We start from the raw sequence: 18,684 nt of genomic DNA on the forward strand, positions 1-18,684 counted from the left end.
AGATGTACTTTAAAAATGTATCAAATTGTAAAAGCCAATAAAATTACATAGTAAATTACATATTAATAACTTGTTAATGGGTAATAGAAATTGTCCTTAAAGTATATGGTTAAAAAAACCTTTCTTACATTTAATACACTGTAAAAAAAAAAAAAAAAAAAAAGTTGACTCAACTCAAAATTGTAAGGCAACTTGCTGCCGAGCTTTTTTGAATTGACTCAACTTTCAACCCAAGTACTTCACTTGACTTGATTTAAGTTGAGCAAACTCAAAAATGTCCAACTAACAATTGATAATAATAATGTGAGTATTCCAGACATTCTTAGGAAGTTAATTTAGCATAATTTAAACTGCAAAAATTAGCTAAAACAATCAATTTTCTCATTATGCGAAAATCCTGACAACATTTTCCATCAAATGAACTGCACGTGTACAGATTAACTCAGCCTTCAAGTGAAAACCGCTTCTCTGTGGTGCCAGAACTTTAATCATTTAGTCCACTTAAACATCACACCAAATGTAGAGACTAATCTCTGTCAGGTTTTTCTGTCAGTCAACAACAGGCCAACTGCTTACTGATTAGGGCGTACTTGCACACATTTCACTATTTAATTTTTATTCAACAACTTGTGATTTGATTCTAATATAGATTTAAAGTTCATTTAACAGGGTACAAAGTTCAATTAAATGATTTTCCTAGGTACTTCTATAAGTGAAAATATTGATTTTACTGTTATCATACTTTTGTGTCACTGATTGAGTGATTATAAGATAATTTAACATTTTGAGCATACTCCTAAATTATTCATGTTTAGTTGGTGCTGTAACCAGTAGTAAAGAAGTAAAAAAGAGATGGTCGATTCATGTACCATTTGAACAGATACGCTACAACAATCTGTCACTCCACAGTGACAAATGCTTAATCTACATTTACGATTAGAATTTTGTATTAAATGTGACAGAACCAAAAAGCTGAGCCATAGATTTATCTTTTTGCCTCCCTCTTACTAACACCTTCAAATCCTGAGAACTAGTGTAGCCATCTGCATCCACAGGTAACCACAGAATCCCTTCATTAAGTAAAATATTAATAAATAATAATAATAATAATAATAATAAAAAAATAATAATAATTCTAAAACATTTTTTACCTGCGTCACTTCGACTGTAACATTCTCGCTGTTTCTTATCTGTTCTGTCTGGCATTTGGGAAAGGTCAGTAAAGAATGTGCTTTGTAGATGGCAAGCCTGTTCTGTACAAACCCAAAATCGCAGCTTTGCTCCTTGCCTTTGTATCGCTGTATCCTGAAACATTTAACTAACGCTGTGCCATTTCAATGCACAATTGATGGGGGCTGTTTTAGAGCAGGTTGGTGTGTGCTGCTCGTTTTCATGTTCTGTGTAGATGAAAGACATAAACCGGCCTCCATGACAACAAATAAACAACCTGGACAATTTCCACAGCATCTGCTGCACTTTCATTCATTAGCGTAAACGTGCATGTTTTTTAATGTGTGTGCGTGTTTGTCAAAAGGGTCTCGCCGACTTCATTCTGTGGGGCTTTGTGAACTTGTGAGTCATAATTCTGACGATGAGTGTCTTTCCACCGGAACAACTGCCACAAGAAACAGAAAGAATAGAGCAGTCAGCTTTTTTTCTATTGCCAGTTCTTAAACAAACATACGCACAAACCCAGTGTTGGACCATTTTGTTCCATGGTCATACAATTTGACTGTTAAAAAAATCATCTTTGAGAACAGAAATGTGAATATGTGGTCTGTTTTATATTAAATCAGAAGACTATTCCCAATAAGACAATGGAGACATGTGGGTCTATGATTATGAATCTCTTTGGCACTGTATATCTGCAAGCAAGCCTATATGTGAAAAGTTCTTCTTGGGAAGCAAATTAAAAACTAAAGACCAGATTTACTACACAGGGCAAATAAACCCCATAAACCAACACAAATTTAATTGGGAAAAATCAAAAAAATGTTGATATGTGTGCAGTATCAACAACACAGTTGTGGAATTATTTAAGACATACATTTTTTGGGGCATTTAAATTGAAAAAAAAACATTGAACTAATAACTGTAAACCCATCAATGAAATGAAATGAGATCAATGAAACGCGTTCATGTTAAAAGTGTGACACTTGTTATTGTGCATCCTAAACTGATGAGGAAGACATCTGTGGATCGAAGTCGCTATTTAAGTTTTTTTTGTGCAAAAACAACATTATTTGTCATAAAATTTTCCAATGATGACACATGGACTGTTTTAGTAATGTTTTGGTACGTTTCTGTGCTTTGAACATTCCAGGGTCCTTACTGTCTATAGAGGATTTTATGAGTTCACACTCACAGATATTTGACTGAACAGAAAATGCGTATTTGGCATGCTGTCTGAGGAGAGGGCTCTGAGCTCGGGAAGACACCCTAACTCGTGTTATTCCCCTTATCAGGATAAAGAGAGATAGGGTCAGAGCACAGTGTCTAGCCCGGCTCCAGAATGCTTCCACCTCAGATTTAAAAAGGTATCTGGTTTAATAGTGTGGAGTTGGGGTGGTGGAGGGACGCTGAAGTCAAGAGAAAACGGAGGTATGACGTGTTTGACTATTTATAGAGGTTTGCTCTTGAGCTGATTGAATAGAAAAATTGTGTGTGTGTGATGAATTAGCCTTGTAAAAGACTGATCATACTCCTCCCTAAATTTGTTTAAAAACATCACTAAAAAGAACTTCAATTTTATCTTAAATATCTTCATTTGTGAAGTGTTAGTAAATCAGGCCCTAATAATAAGATTCATTAACAAATGAAAATCTGTCAATTGTTTTTAGTGAGTATAAACCATACAGCAGAATCAGTGTAACCTGATTTCCAAAATGTATTGCTCTTTTAAAGAGCTAACAGACCATTTCAATGTGTTAACATAAACATTTTCTTCTTGTTATCAAACTATTCCATAACTGTAACAAAAGGCAATTGAGTCATAACTTTATGTTAAAACAGCCATCATAAGATTATTTATCAACATGGGGCTCTTTTTTGGATTCTTGAAAGCTATAAAAAAAATTAAAACAGGAAACATGTTGGGACCATTGTTTTTGTTTACATCCCTCTAAATGGTCTATATGCACATAATGTATGTCTTTGGAATTGGGCTTATGTTTGGCCTCAAGGATACAGGCTCTCCCCAACAGTAAACATTCGCACCAAGTCTGTTCTTATTGGACCAAAAATATTGCAATATTATTCTAAAACGAATGAACATAGGCTCATTCTGAAAACGTAGTCCTATATATATTTTTGGATATTAAATAAGAAATAAGTATGGCTGCATTTTGTTTTTAAAATGAATGCTATTCGTTATGACATCGTTCCTTTTCATGCTTACCAGCTGACCACTTATCTCTGTAAGGACGGCTTTCCCCCTGTTACCAGTTTGTCCAGTTAGCTTGCCATGTACATTGGTAGAATTAGGACGCAGGGAGGAGTTGACCACAAAGATGGGGTTCGAGTCCGGCGACGAATGGTTTCAAAATGCAGGTAAGGCAAAAACAAAAAGCCAAAAAAAGTCAAATAAGCTAGTAAATAACAGGAATATTAACATTATAAAATCTGAAAATGTGGTAAAAATCTTTTCTTTTTCTGGATTGCTTTTTAAAACTGTTTGTTGGGTTTAGGGGGTAGGTTGGCAGACCAATCGGTGCTTTTGAAAACACTATTGGTTGGGTTTAAGGAAGGAGGAGAGTGGGTGAGTCAGTCCGTGAGCAATTGTGAGAAAAGTTTGAGATCACAAAAAGTGTACACAGCGGCCTCTGGTGGATTCGCAAAAACAAAAACTGCAAAACAACGAAGCTCCTGGGACGTATTTGGCACTCGCCAGAAACTTATATAGCAGTCCATTTACAGAATGAGCCTGGGTTAAACGAATCAGAGTGCGAGTGTGACAGGGAAGAGATGTAGCAAGTAAACAATTTAAGCCAACACAAAGAGGCCAGCTGTAATGTCACACGTTTCACAATTATTTGCACAATATGGATTATTAGATTATCAGACATATTTGCAGGACTGAATCCCTCCGTAGAGAGTGAAAATTACTGTAAACACTGTATTGTTTATAATTTGTCTGTGTCTGTCGGAAGTTCGATTTCCCTTTGCAGAATGCGAAAACAGACAACTGCATCCTGCATAGCAGAAAGACAAGGTGCAGAACGCGACTTTTGTTTCAGTCAGCTTTTGTCCGTTTGCTGTGTTAATGTGGAGCTTTTTGGTGCAGGCACAATCCAACACAAGGCGACACCACAGTTGGGTTTCATTGGTGCTAGTTTTTAGGCCTGTCACAATAATCAATATATATAATGAGTTGCACAAAATGTTCTTAAAATGAAAATAATATCGTTTATCACAGTATATTTTGGTGCAATATATCATACAACAAAACAATAGATATTGTGACAGGCCTACTAGTTGTTTGGCATTGGCTTGGTGTGTTCTGGCCCTAAAACATATGCCAAAATAATTGGCGGTTCATTCCTCTGTGGCAACACTTGATAAATTAAGGACTAGCTGAAAGATAATGACTAGTGTGATGCTTCCTTACCAACATTTTACAAAAATCTATGCAAATTTGAATTGCAAAAGTTGTTCAATATATGCTGTATATTATACTCTTCCAAAATATGTGGAATTTGACTTTTAAACTTTTAAATTGACATTTAAATAGTTGAGAATAAAATATATGACATGCATGTTTTACCAACTTTTTCTTATGACAGCATGTGGAAGATAACTGAACAGCAACAAAATGAATTGGAACTGAATCAAATTAAGAATTCATAAATGAACAGCCACCCATCCACTGACAACACCGAAAATATTTTTCCACAAATTTAGCATGCTGAACATACATCCCTTGTAGCCATTTCTGTGTGTCAACTTAATAACCTTTAACCACCACATTAAGGGCGCCCATGATGAAAATCACCTTTTGAAGCTGTTTGGACAGAACTGTGTTTAGGTGTAGTGTGTTTAGGTGTAGTGTTTTTTTTATTTCCTGACATTACAATAGGATCCAAATCCCTCCCATGTTGAGGCCCCCCGCAACCTAATGTAGGAATGCAGTTTTCCCGACCACTAAATTGATTGACAGCCATGTATTAACATGTTTCTATAGTAACGTGTATAGTCATATCAACAAGACAGGACATGCGCAAAGCAACATCAATTATCATCAAATGATATCAAGAATGAGTTTATAAGAGTGCATGTTTGTAATCAATTATAGCAATTTTACAGTCTTTATCACCAAAGCCCCATGTCAGTACAATTATAAAAGAAGACTTTTCAATCCCGGTTTGAGGACATTAAATCAGGTTTATTTTGTACATTAACATAACAGATATCCATACAGCAGTGGATAATAAGGTGTATCCTGTCACATTTGCATGAAAAACAATGCAAAGTTAAACGTGCACGCTGTTTGTGTGTGTGTGTGTGTGTGTACGTGTTTTTGTGACATATCAGGACACAAATCTGTATAATGACATAAGTATGACACAGGTTTTACAAAAAGAAGTGATCTGCTTTTTTCATATCTGTCACTGTGCTGTTTATCTTACGGTGGATATTTATGAGGCATACTCTGACACACAAGTGGGAACGGTGGGCAGGGAGAACTAGCATTAAAGGCAGTGTTCAGAGCAAGTGTTCAGAGCAGAAAATCCAATACTCTAAAAGGTAAAATAAATAATCTGATGAGTGTTTTGAGTTTAAACTTTACAGGCACATTCTGGAGACGCAAACGGCTTGGTAAAAGTGGCAAAACAGGTGCCCTTTATTGAGACGCACACTTTTAGACCACAGCACATCCTCATAATTGTTCATGACAACATGTGGATAATACTATAGATGAGTATTATGAATTGATGCTGTTTCAAGCAAATTCTGAATTCCCGTGAATCTGCACAGTCAATTGTGCAAGTGGAGAAAGTGAAATTTTTCAGAGTAGATGTGAATCAATTTGTGGTTTTCTCACAGAGCTACAAAGGCAAAAAGTGGAATACATATCCTTTAACTGATACACACACACACACACACGTCATTAGGAACACGGTGCCTTGTTACACAAGCCCCCACTGGAAACAGGATGCTGTCTTATCACACGCATACACTCAATGAGTAAACACACTCACTAACAAATTTAGAAGTGTGTATCTAAAGCCTGTCACTGCATTCGAGAGTGTGTATGTGTCGCCCGATGTGTTAAAAGTTAACGCAGAGAGCTGTTATTCACAGAATGAATCAGCAGAGAGGAAAAAAAAAGGAGAAGGAAACGTTGTGGTTGAGCACGTACAAACACGTTAACGTACTCGTTCACATATATGTACACACACACACAAGCACGAAAATAGCTCAGTCAGGGTAAACAACACATTTCATTCATAAAAAAGCAGCTCAAACTCCACCCATACATGGTCTGTCATCACAGAGTCATGTGATCTCAAAACCGCACCGAGTGAGACATAACAGAGAGACATGCACCTTGAAAGGGAAATGAGCGAGAATAAAAAAAGGAAAGAGAAACAGAAAGAGCGAGAAAAAAGAATAGATCGAGAGAGATGAGGATGTTAACGGTTTTTTTCGTCATCATTAGTTCCAGTTCCTTGGTTGGTGAAAGTAGGAAACACCACAAACGTCACGTGGACAGAGTTCACTTTCCATTGTGCGCAACCCACCCCCTCACACACGCTCATACACACACAGACACACATTTGGCAACTGTACACTAGAGTCACCAGCTGCCTTTCTCTCCACCCACGAATTTCACCATTGCAACAAACAACTTTCCATGTTTCACACAAACACTTAGACAATTACAGCATGACAGCTGCATCCATGATGGGCTGCACATCACAAAAGACTGTGTGTGTGTTTGTGTGAGATTCACAATGTGTGTCAGATGGAGCATTGTTTCTCTGGTCTATATTCAGTTCTACATTTATTTTCGTAACAGGGGAACTAAAGGCATTTATTCTTGGGTAGTTGACGCAGAGCACATCCATCAACATTTTTCTATATTAAAATCATGATTTTAGCAAATAAAGGGAAGTGGGTATCTTTGGTCATTTGAATTTAGTCATCATTTCATTTACACACATGACAAATTAATAAGCACGTATAGCCTGTGAACTAATATGATGTCATTAAAGCTGCATTTTATTCTCCCATTTTTGAAACTGTTTAATAATTGATGTCACATAGTTATAGCAATTCTAAAAGTGTTTTAATACATTTAATACTTTAATTACTTTGATTACTTCTAAAAACTTTGATTAATTAAATATTTAAGGTATGTCAATAAATCGATTAATCATAAACCTTATGATGCTAGATGTGTGTACTACTATGACTTTTCAATGGCATGACTGGATGTGCAAAAATGAAACTCAAAACACAAGCTGTCTTTAACAGTAAATAAAAGCCTGTGTAAAAAGAGTCCACGATTGATGGTTTAATAGGGTATATGCCGAGCTAGTGCTGTTCTCATGCAGATACACTTCCGGTGGCCTGTTATTTTTAACTTTTTTCCATTTTATATGGTTCCTTATACAGCATCGATGTTGTAATGTCATTAAATTACATTCAGTTAAATAAACTTTAGCATTTATTTAGTTGCTCAAGCGTAAAACGAGACAAAAAGCTGTTTACTCGCACGCGCCCGTCAGAATCGGCAGGCTAACGCAGAAGCTCCATTGAATATACTGGGGTAAAATAAATGCTCATTTTATAAAGATATGGCGGGGGAAATGTAATTTAATGCAGTGCTTCTTGTACAATCTGAGACCCACTTTAAATCGGATATCACTCAGCTAGTGGAGATCGCTGATTTTTAAAGAAAACAGACCTTAAACTCACCGGATTTTGCATTGGCATTCAATTCGTCGGAAGCGCTTAACCCAGGTTACTGGCAAATTAAAAGTCCTATTAGCATGCTTCGGCATATACCCCATAGAACAATTTAATGATTATTTGTAAACTAATATTCAACTTGCCAATAGAATAGAACGATCAGATGTGCATAGTGGCAAATGTTTATGGGACATTGTACATACTAAAGAAAATCTGTATAATATGAGAAGGCCAACATTTACTCGTGAATGTCCATATGTTAAAGGTTTATGACATTTAGTTACTAGCCTAGTATATAGGTCCTTACATATCAATCATGGATAAATATAAATATTTATTTATCATGTTTATAAATTAAACACTCACCAGCCACTTTATTAGATGCAACTTACTAGTACCAGGTTGGAGCCCCTTTTGCCTTCAGAGCTGCCTAAATCCTTCGTGGCATAGAATTAACAAGGTATTGGAAATATTCCTCAGAGATTTTGGTCCATATTGATATGATAGCATCGTACAGTTGCTACAGATTTGTCGACTGCACATCCATGATGTGAATTTTCCTTTCCACCACTTCCTAAAGGTGCTCTATTGGATTGAGCTCTGGTGACTGTGGAGGCCTTTTAAGTACTGTGAATTCATTGTCGTGTTTAAGAAACCAGTCTGAGATGATTCGCGCTTTATGGATATTTTTTCTTTTTCAGGCTATTCTCTGTAAACCCTAGGGATGGTTGTGTGTGAGAATCCCAGTAGATCAGCAGTTTCTGAAATACTGAGCCTGCCAGACACCAACAACCATGCCACATTCAAGGTCACTTAAATCAACTTTCTTCCCCATTCTGATGCTCAATTTGGACTGCAGCAAATCGTCTTGACATTGTATTCATTACATGACCATTGAGTTGCTGCCATGTGATTGGCTGATTAGCAATTTGCATTAATGAGCAGTTGGACAGGTGTACCTAATAAAGTGGCCGGTGAGTGTATACTGTACAACACAGGTGTCAAACTCAGTACCTGGAGGGCTGCAGCCCAGCACAGTTTAGTTCCAACCCTAATTAAATACACCTGATCAAATTAATTGAGTCCTTTAGGCTTATTTATGTATATTCAATTCCCCTACCCTAGAACTATACCCCTAAACCCAACCCTCAAACATTATGCGGTATTACATATTTAAACTACTTCATTCTGTGTGATTTAGGAGTCGTTTTCCTCATCGGGACCAATGTATGATCCTCACAAGGTCAACATTTACTGATATTGCTATACTTGTGGGGACATTTCCCACAACTTAAAGGTGCTGTATGAAGTTTTTGACTCTTCTAAACTAACGCTCGTGACGCAGTATTCTTTTGCTAGTTTCAGCTTGGTGCAAGAGTGGTTTTGAGGCGTTGCGCTACGCTGTTTAAATAGCAAATGCATTAGCGCTCATTTGTGCGCCCATAGGCGTTCTGGTCTAAAAAGGATGCCGTTCTGAGGCGGACCGCTGGCACGTTGCTATTTTGAGAAACTATAATAGATTTTTCATTAGACCAAAACAAACTCGGTCTAAACTCCGGCGCAGAGTTGCGGCTCGCTTACACACTGCTTAATATGCACAAGAGAGCAATAGGCAAATATCTTTACATGTGAAAAAATGTAAATATTAAGGATATATATAGTATATAATAAGAATAGATATAGGATATAAATATAAAGGAATAAAATATTACAAAACATATTATTTTCTAGCTTACATAAATATGAAAAATCACTGCTTTTATGTCTTCTTCATCTTGGGAGACTTTTTTAGTTCATTCATAACAATTTGCTTTTGTATAATGTTATTATTATTAGCAGTATTATTTATTATATCCATATTTATATTTGTTTTATTAAAAACAAGCTTAGATTTGCCCACCTGTCAGGTTTTAGACTATTTGGGGCACAGCATGTGTTTTAGGATATAACCCAGGTTTTTGAGCACACTTTGTTATATTTGTTCATTTATTCGTTTGCTGGAAATTAGAACTGAATTTAGAAATAGTTTTGAAACAAATATTTGCGCTTAACAAACAAAAGTATTTATTTATAGACTAATTGATGTCGGTGCGTAAAGGTTTCCCTATCCAAGAGCGAATGTGAAAGTAGATCCATCATCTCTCATTCTCACGCAGTAGATGCTCTGTTTAACAGTTTTCTGTTAAAAAACTGTCAAAAGTGAACTGTTTGCTTGTGAAATGCTCATTTTTTCCACTTAGACTTACTTTGCGTCCTGTAAATAGCGAATGCGCTTACAGGGAATGGGAGATGAGACTCTAATTGGTTTATTCTCAAAACACACTTATAACTCATTAATAAAATAAACTCAACCCTTTTAGACCATGCGCCACTGCGCAAGGCAGATTTCCCGTCTTTAAATTAGCAAAAACGCGTCCTGACATGCCCTGAAAGCGTTTGCGCCCTGCATTTTGCGCTCTGCACATGGACCGTCAAAATAGAGCCCTGGGTGTCAAACTTACATGCCATACCTTTAAGAAATTTAACGTACACACACAAACAGACAATTGGCCAAAAGTAATGTTTACAGCTAGGACTGTTAGAACTGTTATCTTTATTAAAAAAAAAAAATCGGACATAAATTTAATGTTAATTTAGATTTTTGCAGACATATTGCATAGTAGTGAAACATGTTTCTTTGTACTCTAAAAAGGCTTCTAATCAAAAGCAAGGGTAAACTGATAAAATATTAACTGATTAGACCATGTACACTGTATATTTCCTGTAAAGTTTTTATTTTGCTGTGCATTTCTGCCAGGTTAAATAAAAAAAATCCTTGATAAGTTGCAGTTTGAGTTTTTCATCAGTTAATTAACCAAGTATTTTCTAACATGTTACTCCTATTTTAATGGTGTAGGCTCATAAAAGGCAAATACTGTACAAATATATCTGTTCCACTTGACATCATTGGCTTGTGGTTGTCATTGTCTACAATGCAGCTCTCCAGACAGGGGTGTCTGCGTTTGAGTGAAACAGAGATATTTCAGTTCCATTTGTAACTTGTGACAGAGACTGAAAATGCGTAGGTAAGCTTAAGGTGCGTGGGTGTGTCAGTAGAGCCTCATGACCAGCCACTTCCTCTTTCTACAGGTACACAAGACACTGTTCACATGAATAGGGTCAGGCGGTCAGACAGATTTAACTCTGATACGTGAAGCATCCATAAAAGGACATCTATCTGGCATTAGAACGCACACACACGCAGTCTGGATTAGCAACATCTAATTGTCAGTCAATGTTTAATTTGAATTATGGAACAGCTTCAGGCACTAACAGTCAATGTGAGGTGGTTTGAACAATATGTTTCTTATAGGACAGTATTGGCTATATAATGACTTATAGCAGTCATTCAGTCCAAAATACACCACAGATGACATGGATGCTTAATTTGGGGGAAAGAATCATTATGCTCGTATGCAAATAAGGTTGAAAAATAGCCGCCCTGGTATTGTGACGAATTTAACCAGGGCATCGCTCCGTAAACAAGGCCAGGCTCTTGCATAAATCGCAGATCTGTAATTAGACTGTTTCTCTAACAGCCCTTGTGTTTTACCAACATACACACATATGCATGCGCTCAAACATTCACGCTCACCGGCACACAGATCGGCGTTTTGGGCAGCCGTGCGTAGGAGACCATTGCGTGTTTGGTACGGAACCAGGCTGTTGAAGGCCTCAGTTGTCATGGCGATGATAGTTTGATTCACCATGGCGACTAATGAGTGAAAGAGATAGGGAGAGACAGACATGTGCAAGAGAGATTGCATCATAGGGAGAGAGAGAAAAGAGAGCGAGGTCCAACTTAAGCATCATCCACCCAACAGTTACATGAGAACTGCCAACGCTGGCTGAAAAAAAACTGTAAATTTGAAGATGATTCAAATGGTGTGAAAACAGTGTGAAAATCAAAACAGAAAAGCAAGTGCTTGATTGCTCATACTCTTTCATACCTAATTGAATCAAGCCGTCCACGGGCATGTAAATGAATTGTTTCCGTTTTCTCCTCTGAGGCAATACAACAATTTATAGCATGTACACTAGGAACAGTATTAACCAGCTGGGCTATATATATATTCATTTATTCATTTTCTTTTGGGTTTAGTCCCTTTATTAATCTGGGGTCGCCACAGGGGAATGAACCGCTAACTTATTCAGCATATGTTTTACTCAGCGGATGCCCTTCCAACCACAACCCATCACTGGGAAAGCTCTATATATATATATATATATATATATATATATATATATATATATATATATATATATATATATATATATATATATATACATTGTTTGAACAAAATAAAAAGTGTGTCTAAATAGATGTATATGGCCATGGTGTTAAATGCACAGTATTACGATCTTATTGCCACACTGTAAACCCTAATGCTGTAACTAATTAATTGAGTTGAGTTCTATTAACTTAAATCATTAAAATTCGTTTATCTTAATTAACCTTGATGAGTATTTAGAACTTTTTCTTATTTTTGAGTTTGTAAAAATTTAATCTTTCAAGTAAGGTGAACAATTCTGCTGGGTTTAATCTATACAAAATGTCTCTTTAAAGTTTCATTAACTCAAATTCTGTCAGCCTAGTGATTTTGCGTCTGACGTCATCCAGGTTCACGTACGTGCTCATGCTTCATTCGTTTTTTTCAAGATGGCAGATCGGCCTCGCTTCACACTACAGTAAGTAAAATATTTACAAATCCAAGAAATATTAAATGTATGTTTTAATTAATATAATCACAGTAACAGTTCAATGTAATGTAGAGTTAATCAGGGTGCGTTTACATGTCGTACATTACAGAAAACATGTTTAGCCTCACTTGTTGCTAACTAACGTTAACATTACTGTTTAAAAAGTTAGAATCAGTGCAATGTTAGCGTTAGTTGTAATGTGTTAACTCTGAATTTTAACAGAGTGTGATAAAGACAAAAATATTTAAAATCGGCAGATTACATTTTTCAAAAAAATTTAAATCTTGGCGCGAGTATGCCTTTTCTCAGCCTGTGCTGAAGTTGTCATGGAGACGTGCGCTCTCACAACCGCATGTCATGGCGCTGCGCTGAACTCCATCCAGTCTGTGAATGTGGTATCATCTTCGCGATCTGTAGGCACTTCGGAAACGAAAGGCGCAAGAAACGTAACGTTAATCATAACTCAAATGATCTCCGCCTAAACACTTAACGGTATTTTCTGATGACGCGCAAAAACGTAGTCTCAAAACTTAACTCTGTCACACGCAGCTTGTTGCTTGCTGATCCATGTATGAGGATAGCCTGACGGAGAACATTTAAGCTGCGCTCCTCACTTGAGCAGGTACAGAGCAGAGCTTCATTTTACACTACCACATTGAGGTAAAGTTGGTTTTATATTCATACATTCATTTAGTAACAACTTGTGACTCGCTCCATAAATTGTTTACCATGGTACTTTGTCTATTCGTTCTGAAATCACATGCAAGTATGACATGAAAACAACATTACACTAAATGCACTATTTTTTTTTGACTGAACAATGTTGTACTTTGAAAGTCATTGGCTGCTAATATGATTTCACCATTAAGAATATGCAAAAATTACCTTTCTGAAATTATATTATTAAGGAGAAAGTCTGAATGTGTAAATATAAAACTAACTTTACCTCAATCACCAGCACTGATCAACACTTAATATTTCCTCGCGCTTAAGACGACATCTCTGCATATCAATGATTACCTGATTAATGCGATCAGTTAAATGAGTTTAAATGTCATTTAGGTCAAATGTATTTTAAAGGTATGATAAAAGTTTTTTTTTTTTTTCAATCTATTTTTTAAAATGTCTACTCTGGAGAGAATATAAACAGCCTAAAAAACAAAGTATGCATATCTATAACACATTAATACAAAATTATGTTATTAAATAAAATAATAACAAAACAAAATATTCAAGACATGGTAAAGAAGACAGTTTTCTGATGTGCAAATTTTGTAGCTTAAAATATATTTATATCTTAAAAATATAAATATTTTAGTCTATATATTTTTACATCATTAGACAATAAGGTAAGTTTTGTTATTTCTAGTTTTTAAAATCAGGCCTTAAATTTCTTTGTCGTCCTATTCAGTTTTAGAAATTTCAATACTGTTTAAATTAAATCTGTGTTCATCGAATTAAAGCAACTAACATGATAATCAGCTCTATTGCTAACCGTTTTGGAGGTTAACGTTAGACATCAGGCAATTGTACTACTTCCACTCTCAGCTAAATGACACTGTGACTTTGTGTACATACAGAATTGAAGGTCGGGTGTTGCTGACTACAGATAGGTTCTTAAATGGAGGCATGTGAAAGGTGGGTAAAATATTTATTTTGTACTACTATGCCTGGCATATCCAGATAAAATAAATATTACAGTGTATTTATCAATGATACTTTTGCAGCAAGGAAAGTGAAACTTCAGCTAAACCTTGAGTTCAGTTTACAACATGAAGATCCTGCTTTCAACATCTGATCAACACCTGATTTTCATCTGAGGTAAAAAATAGACAAGTAAATGAAACATAATAATAATATTAATACATTTTTTTCTAGAATTGTATATTTTGTGGTGTGGGTTTGTTTAATGAAATTCTCTCTTGTTTCTTTTTGCTGTTTGCAGAGTACCAACATGTTACAAATGAGAATTTTCCCCACAAATTCTTTGCAAAACTGGACCACCACCTATTTCATTTGATGACAATTTTAAGGCAAACAACATCCAAAACTGGCAAGACAGCAGATACCCTGGCTAATCTTTTAAAGGTTTATGATGAGCAGGTATGTTTGGGGTCACGTGTTAAAGTATACATTAAAATATAATTTGAATTATTATTATTTTTTTAATTTTTAAAAAATTGATTCTTGATTTCCAGGAACTGAATGATGTCAGTTCATGACGGACTACTGTTATCAGAGGTCTTTTGGTCTTGCTGCGTGAGCGTGACTTAAGATTCTTTAGGAACACCCTGGTAAGACTTCATTCATTCTTTTCACAATTAGGCATGTTTAATGAAAAGATGAAAGTTTTGAAAACTTTTACTTAATAACATATTTGTAATCAAGAATAGTTGATGAATCATATAATATTGGCTCAGTCATTTTGATACTGTCCTTACATTAATATCCTTGAATTATGTTTTTAGATTGATAATCCTGCTGACTGAAGATGCTTTATTGGCCCTGCATTCACTGAGGGTCTCTGTTGTCCTGAAGAATGAATTGGACACCACCCACAGCACACTTCCAGACCTTTCTTGTCTTGTATGGATTAATGTATGCTCTTCACATAATATATAGTAAAGGACTTTGAACTTGTGCAAAAAGTTTTGCTTGGCATGGATGATGGAAAATAAAAAGTCTCGTAGCATGGAAACCTTAAAGAATGAGTTGATGTAGAGCTTTTTTTTTTTTTTAACTTAATAAAGACTGTCTCTGGGGTAGTAACTTCAAAACATTTATTTACCTTTAATTGGTAAGTATGCATTTTATTATATATAGGGATAGTTTGTCCAAATGTAAAATTCTGTCATTTACTAACTCTTCACTTGTCCCAAACCTGCTTGAATTTCTTGCTTCTGTTGAAGACAAAAGTTAAGTAAAGCTGACAACCTGTAACCACTGACTTTCTAATAGGAAAACAAATACTGTGGAAATCGGTGGTTACAGGTCTCAGCTTTTTTTTTTTTTTTCAACAGAAGAAAGAAACTCAAACAGGTTTGGAATAAGTAAATGACAGAATCATAGTTCAACCAAGACTGAATATATATATATATATATATATATATATATATATATATATATATATATATATATATATATAGTAACGAGCGCACACATGCCACGTCGCCCTGGTCGCTAATTCAACCCAGCTGGACCATCATCAACACAGGATCGTTCACAGCTGGACGTCATCAAGTGGAGAGGCATATAAACCAAGCCCACGCAAGGAGAAGATGAGCTTCGTTCACCCAATGACTCCATGCGCTAACGCTTGTCTCTCTGTCTCTCCACAGCAGACTCCAGCTCGTGACGATCCCACATCCGACTACTCACTGTCCTTCACTTACTTCCCAGAGCACCTCACCTTGAAGAAGAGCACCGTTTACACCCCATTCACGTTGTAAATAAAGCACCCTCCGGGGACTTGTCTGTAAACTTATCCAACTGTGTCGCTGTTTTCCCTCTGCCTCGCTACAATACACATATACATATATATATATATATATATATATATATATATATATATATATATATATATATATATATATATAATCTGCTCTCCGTTAAACAGAAATTGGGGGGAAAATAAATGGGGGCGAATAATTCTGACTTCAACGATATATATATATATATATATATATATATATATATATATATGTATATATATATATATATATATATATATATATATATATATACAGTTTCTGTGTAGTTTACACTAAACGAGTCACTTCACAGAATGTGCACTTATTATTTTTTTTAACGAATGCCTTAAGAGTAAGTTTTACACTTATTAATGTATTATTAAATTTTATCAAACTTATAGTTGTTTTTTCTTGAGGCTCTTATGTCTGATATCATATTTACATTGTGGGTAATTTTTATTAATTTCAGAATAGTGTTCATTTTCAATCTCTTTATGTCTAATAGTTTTTATCGTTTTAAGACATTTGTAATTGCATAGGAGACAAATTTGAAAGTACTGTTGGACATTTTTTCTTTAACAATAAATGTCTAAAATGGTATTGTCTGTGTGTTTTAAATTACAGATTTATTTTGACAGATTTATGGGGTTTAAAGATTAAAATAATGGCTAATTTTATTTGTGAAACTGACGATGGAGAAGTTAATTTTAAAAAATGCTATCAAAATGTATGAGCTGGGTGACTAAGAATGTAAAGGTGAGATAAATAATTAAAAATAAGTTAATTGCTATTAAAATGTATGAGCTGGGTGATTTAAGTATTTAAAGTTGAAAGAAATTAAAGCAATTAAGTTAATTGGTATTAAAATGTATGAGCTGGGTGACTAAGTATTTAAAGTTTGGAAAAATTAAAACAATTAAGTTAATTGCAATTAAAACGTATAAGCTGAGTAACTTGGGTATTTTAAGTTAGGTGAAGTGTCTTGCATGAGTACAACAAACTCAAAACTTAATGTTTCTGTTTACTTAAAATAGATAATTTCATAACTTAAAAAATTTGACGTAACTGATTACCTCAAATTTTTTGAGTTTTGTCAACTTATTCGGGATTACAGTGCACATTAGATTGCTAGGATAACATAATATAGGCCTTCAGTGATTTCCTGAAGATAAATACCAAAAAAAAAAAAAAAACACACAAAACTGGAATAACTACAGCAAGATGGTCTGATCTCATATGAAGCAAGAGATCACAATGACATATGATGACCTGTGCAGGTGTTGTAGTGCTGTCCCATTTCTTAGGGGTAAATTTGAAGCCCTTCCCCTTCACACTCTGTTTCACGGGCCAAGGAGAAGAGGAAGGGGTAAGTGTGCAAAAATAGAATTGGGATTAGGCATTACAGTTTGAAAGGCAAATTAAAGGAGTGCCATAAAATGTGGAATCTGTTCATATAATTTTTGAAAAAAATAATACAATGGCAGAAGCAAAATAATATGTGTACATGTATACTTTTATGTGGAATTACAGTATATGCTTTTATTTGTCTTAGCCCATGTATAACAATATATAATTACCTGTTTAACTGAATTTAAATGCTTTGGGGAGGGAGGGGGAGAGTTAAAATGTAAAAAAAGCAATTTCATTTTAAATTTCAAGTGTTTTGTTCTACAAAAAAAAAAAAAGTTTGGAAAAAAATGTCTGTCGTTTTATAATAATGCTTTAACATTTTTTTTTTGTGGTGTCACAAAATACAGTGTATATGGTAATATTTTTTCCTCATTTATAAAAGCGCAATATTTGAAAAATATTTTACTAATGGAGACTAAACTAATGTCCCCACAAGGGAAATTTTGAAATTACACAAATGGTACTATATTGTGATATATATTGTTATCGGGATATGAGATGACTTATATTGTGAAATGAGACTGTCATATCGGCCAGCCATATTAACCAGAATGCATATTATACAATACTGTTATCAGCAATATATACCTTAAACTTAAATTATTTTTGGTGGGTACTTTTGGACAAATCAACTAAGCTGATTAGAACTGGCTCATGGGAAACTATTTTCAAGTGTGATGTTGGTCATACCTTCTAAGTCCTCATGATTTCTAAGATGTGGAAAAAAACTAGCAGAATCACTGAAATCCTATCATAAAAAGGGATTTTACATGAAAAGGAATAGATTTTTGCCACATTTTGGATGAACCGATCAAAAGTAAGCCTGTACTCCAAAACACTTCCCTGTGTGCACAAGTGTCTGTGAATATTAAAGCATAATTTAAAGTCTGCATGTTACATGTCGGCAATGCGGTGGTGCAGTAGGTAGTGCTGTCGCCTCAAAGCAAGAATGTCCCTCGTTCGAGCCTCGGCTGGGTCAGTTGACGTTTCTGTGTGGAGTTTGCATGTTCTCCCCGTGTTCGCATAGATTTCCTCTGGGTGCTCCGGTTTCCTCCACAGTCCAAAGACATGCAGTTTAGGTGAATTGGGTAGGCTAAATTATCCGTAGTGTATGAGTGTGTATGGGTATTCCTCAGAAATGGGTTGCAGC

The 18,684-nt window shown here is 35.3% G+C and overlaps 1 long non-coding RNA gene across 6 annotated transcripts; it reads left to right on the forward strand.

The window, feature by feature from the left end:
* The first annotated feature begins 12,597 nt into the window (after nt 1-12,597).
* Nucleotides 12,598-16,138, forward strand: LOC147840307 (uncharacterized). 6 transcript variants are annotated; one of them, XR_015512355.1, is made up of 7 exons: nt 12,598-12,642; nt 13,204-13,276; nt 14,235-14,292; nt 14,382-14,475; nt 14,600-14,757; nt 14,853-14,948; nt 15,123-16,138. It is a non-coding gene; the product is annotated as an uncharacterized LOC147840307 (long non-coding RNA). The 6 variants fall into 6 exon arrangements; XR_015512356.1 differs by lacking the exon at nt 13,204-13,276 and having other exon boundaries at nt 15,123-15,252; nt 15,993-16,138; XR_015512358.1 differs by lacking the exon at nt 13,204-13,276 and having other exon boundaries at nt 15,123-15,252; nt 15,996-16,138.
* The last annotated feature ends 2,546 nt before the right edge of the window (nt 16,139-18,684 follow it).

Source organism: Danio rerio, chromosome 16, assembly GCF_052040795.2.
Source record: "Danio rerio strain M-AB ecotype USA chromosome 16, GRCz13ab, whole genome shotgun sequence".
Lineage (NCBI taxonomy): Eukaryota > Metazoa > Chordata > Actinopteri > Cypriniformes > Danionidae > Danio > Danio rerio.